This window comes from Trichosurus vulpecula, chromosome 5, assembly GCF_011100635.1.
Source record: "Trichosurus vulpecula isolate mTriVul1 chromosome 5, mTriVul1.pri, whole genome shotgun sequence".
NCBI lineage: Eukaryota > Metazoa > Chordata > Mammalia > Diprotodontia > Phalangeridae > Trichosurus > Trichosurus vulpecula.
Genome location: NC_050577.1, coordinates 254,624,168 through 254,628,482, shown reverse-complemented (window position 1 = coordinate 254,628,482; position 4,315 = coordinate 254,624,168). Strand labels below are relative to the sequence as shown.

The 4,315-nt window shown below is 40.5% G+C and overlaps 1 pseudogene; it reads left to right on the top strand.

Moving 5' to 3' along the window:
* The first annotated feature begins 1,738 nt into the window (after positions 1 to 1,738).
* Positions 1,739 to 3,022, top strand: LOC118851257 (annotated as a pseudogene).
* Positions 3,023 to 4,315: the final 1,293 nt, after the last annotated feature.

The following is a 4,315-nucleotide window of genomic DNA, read 5'->3' as shown; positions in this document are numbered from 1 at the left end:
CTTCTTCAGGGTCAGAGGGCATCACAACCATGCAACTCAAACCCATGTGAACTAGGCTTTATTGTGACTTAAGCAGGTCATCAAAGACTCCTGATTTAATCAAAGACTCTTGATTGAAACAAAGGCAAGACTCAATCAAAGGCACTTGATCACTCTTGGAGTTCAATCTCAAAGCATCTCAATCTCCTCCCACATTGGACAATTCATGGCACACCAACGTAGGTCTCTGCCCCAAATGACTTTTGGGTGGACAGAACTGACTCCACCTGGATGCTGAATACTTTTCCTCAGGCTTAGTAGAGTTCAACAAAGGCCCAATATATGTTGTATCCTGTTCCATTTCCTCTATTCCTGGTTCTCCTGAAGACATTTTTATAGTACAGAATACTATTTGCCATGGTGCTGGCTGTGTGGCTCTCATAACCTCCCATGGTCTAGAGCATTACAGAGCTTCACTGGCTATCTTTCCTGGCCTAAGCAAATTCTGCCAGCATGGAGTAGGGATCTCCAGGGCACTGGGAAGGGGGGGCAGGCATCAGAACATGAGGTTGGGTCTTGTTTTGAACTTCATTGCCAATAGTGTGCGATGTGGGAGAGGGGTGCTGAGTAAGTTCAGTGTAGACATCAGTTTGTGTGTGGTTTTATTTGTTTTTGTTTTTTTAAACCTTCTTTTGCATTCTGGGTGTCTTAAATCATAGAGACAGCTGAAGTTTCTTTGTCTTTGGTACATGCTTTCTATTTTGAAGAGCTTTGAGAGGTCAAGGATATCAGAGAACATGTCTAGTCTGCTACCTTGTTTATTACTTGACTTAGAAGTGATACAGGTGACTTATATTCTATTCTAGGGGTAATAGGAAGCCACTAGAGATTATTAAGCAAGAGAATTCCATGATCAAGCCTACACTTTAGGAAAATTACCTGAACAGAAGAGTGGAGTATCAATTGGAGTAAGAATAAAACCAAGTCAGGGAAACCAATTAGAAGCCAGTTTTTATAATCCAGGTGAGAGCTTTCTCAAACCAGAAAACAGAGTAGTGACCTCAGTCCCTCCGGCCAGCAGGTCCCAGCCCCACTGCCACCACTACCACCCCCTTGGACACTGCTCAGGATCCTGTCCTTTCCCCCAAAAAAGAGACCATTGTTTGAATATGCTCATTCTTGTCGAGAATACTCCAAACCTTTCTCCAGAAGCCTGACAAATCTCTGCTTTTGTGTGCCCAGAATTGCCCCCAAAATGATGGAAGTTGGATCCAAGCCTGCTTTTTGAGCTATGATCACTTCATCAGTTCATTTCCAGGGGTATAAGAAATACCTCCAGGCAATGAAAAAGACAAAACTTCCAAAAGGTCCAGCATGCTGATGATTCTCAGCAGACCACTGGTGGATCCTAATTTCCCCCTGGCCATCATCCTCTTCTAGAAGCCAGTGAACTTTCAGTAAATGCCCCTTCCTAGAAGCTCAGATGAAACCAGGGAACCATTAATGTCTTCCATAAGACTATTTTAGAGCTTTAAGAGGATGTACAGGAAATGCAGGCTATAGGGAAAGAAGTTGCCCAAACTCCAATTAATCTCACTATGATTCATCACAAGCAGAAAAGACCAGAATGGTTTGCTAAAGAATTTTCAGGATCTCATGCAAAAGCAAAGACCAGGAAAGGCATCCCACCTCCTTCAGGAAAACTTGCCAAAATCTGTTTCCACTTTTAGAGTATGATCATTTCTTTGAAAAAAAATTAATGAGAAAAAGTGATTATACTTACCAAGTGCTTAAAACAATGAACTGAAGGGCACACATATACTAAATGGCAGATGACTATATAGACTCTCTTGTGACTAACAAAAAAAAAACCACCAGGTATCTGTCTGGTATAGCAATGACTCCCTAGGGATGAGTCATCATCCTCAGGTGTGGGGAGGCAGTCATGGAAATATTAAAACAACATGATTCTGGAGCATGTGGTATGAGAAATATTTCTGTAACTAGTAACTTTCATGTTGATCTAGAATGAGAATCAGCCAACCTCCATGGGAAAGATGCAGAATTACTGTTTTCATTTTGCTTTGTTGCTAATGATTCCACCCTCTTTACTTTGGCTAAGATGATGCTAGGCTGTGAAATTTATTCTGATTCTGGGAACCATGCCTCCATGATCCAAGAAATTCATAATAGCAGAATGCCAAAGCATATGTTTCACCATAATGATATAAACCATCTCAGAGAGTTGCTGAAGAAACCAGACCCATCAGTCTGTAAGACTGTTTGAATTTGAATCTGTTAACTCAATGGATGGAGTAATATGTTCATTGGAAGAACTATACAATGTGGCCCATGAATATAGGGCAATTACCTTTGTAGATGAAGTCTATGCTGTAGGATTGTATGGTGTTCAAGGAGGTGGGATAGGTGACCAAGATGGAATCATGCACAAAACGGACATCATTTCTGGAACCTTTGTCAAAGTCTTTGGTTGTGTTGGGGGCTACATTGCCAGTACAAGTTTTTTAATAGGCACCATATGATCTTACACTGCTGGTTTCATTTTCACAACTTCCTTCCCTCTGCTTCACACGCCTCTGCCTGGTGTCTTGAATCAGTCTGCATTTTAAAGAGTGCCAAAGGTCCAGCCCTTTGCTGGCAGTATCAGTGTGATGTCAAACTTATGAGACAGATACTAATAGATGTCAGGCTCCCTGTGGTTCACTGCTCCAGTCATATCATTCCAGTCTGAATGGCAAATGCTGGTAGAGGTCTGTGATGAACTCATGAGCAAACATGATATCTATGCCCAAGCCATCCACTACCCAACAGTCCCCTGGGGAGAAGAACTTCATATTGCTCTGACCTCATCACACTCACAGAGAACCCACTGGATACTTGGAAACTTGTTGGACTAGACTTGAAGTCTCACTCCTCAGCAGAGTGTAACTCCTGCAGGAGACCCTTAAACTTTGACATCACAAATGAGAAAGAGAAAGCCTTCTTCCAGGGCATGAGAAAACTGGTTTCTGCCAGTGCCTGATCTGACCTCCATAATGCTACCTGATGTTACCCAGTCTCCTAACCATGTCATTCACACATAAACCCACACACACATGTATGTGTTAATTTATATACATATGTGTGAAATATATATATATATGTTAATTTATCTTAAATTTTGATCCACAGTAGAAACGTAGTTCTAAAAATAAATTCATATTAAAACAGTACGGTCTGATTCTAAGAATAATAAGAATAATCCAGGTGAGAGGTAAAGAAAGCCTGGAATAAGACAGGTGTGTAAGTGGAGAAAATGAAATGTATTAAAATATGTTTTGAACGTAGAAATGACAATATTTGGCAACTGATTGGATGTGTTGGGCGATTAATTAAGGATGACACTGAGATTTGGAGCCAGAATGAATGGGAGGATGATTGTACTTTCAACAGTCATAGGAAGGTTTAGAAGAGAGGAGAATTTGGAAGGAAAGATAATGAGTTCTATTTCGGACATACTGAATTTGAGATACTTAGGCTTCATCTAGTTTAAAATGTCTAATAGGCAACTGGTTTGTGGGTCTGTGAAAAGGCAAGAGCCTAGATATATAGATCTAGAAATTATCTGTATAGAGATGATAATTGAACCCAGGGGAGTGGATGAGATATAAGTGAAAGAATACAGAGGAGAAATTTAAGAGGGATCAGGACAGAGCCTTTAGGAACCTTCATCGTTAGTGAGCATGATTTAGATGGAAAACTTGCAGAGAGAAAGAAAATATGGAATGATAGGTAGGAGGAGAACTAAGAGAGAGCAGTGACACCCAGAGAGGAAGAGTTATGTAGTAGGAGAAGGTGATCAACCGTATTGAATGCTGTTGAGAGGTCAAGAAGAACGAGGATTGAATAAAAGTCATTAGATTTGAAAATTTAAAAATAACTTCAGAGAGAATAATTCCAGGTGAATGAAAAGGTTAGACTCCAGATTGCAGCAGGTTAAGGGGAGTGAGAAGAGAGGAAGTGGAAGCATCTAGTTTAGATGGCTTTCTCAAGTACTTTAGCCCAGAAAGGGAGGAGAGATACAGAACAATAGTTAGCGGGGTTAATTGGATAAGTAAGGATTTTTTAAGGATAAGAGAGACATGAGCATGACTTTCTGCAGCAGAGAAGGAGCTATTTGATAAGGGAAAATGAAGATTAGAAAGTGGCAGTGATAAAGAAAGCAATCAGCTGGAAAAAATATGAGATGGGATGGAAGAAAAGGTACATGTAGAGGAGTTGGCCTTGGCAAGAATGTCATCCTTTTCATCCAATTTAGAGTAAGGGAGGATATAGT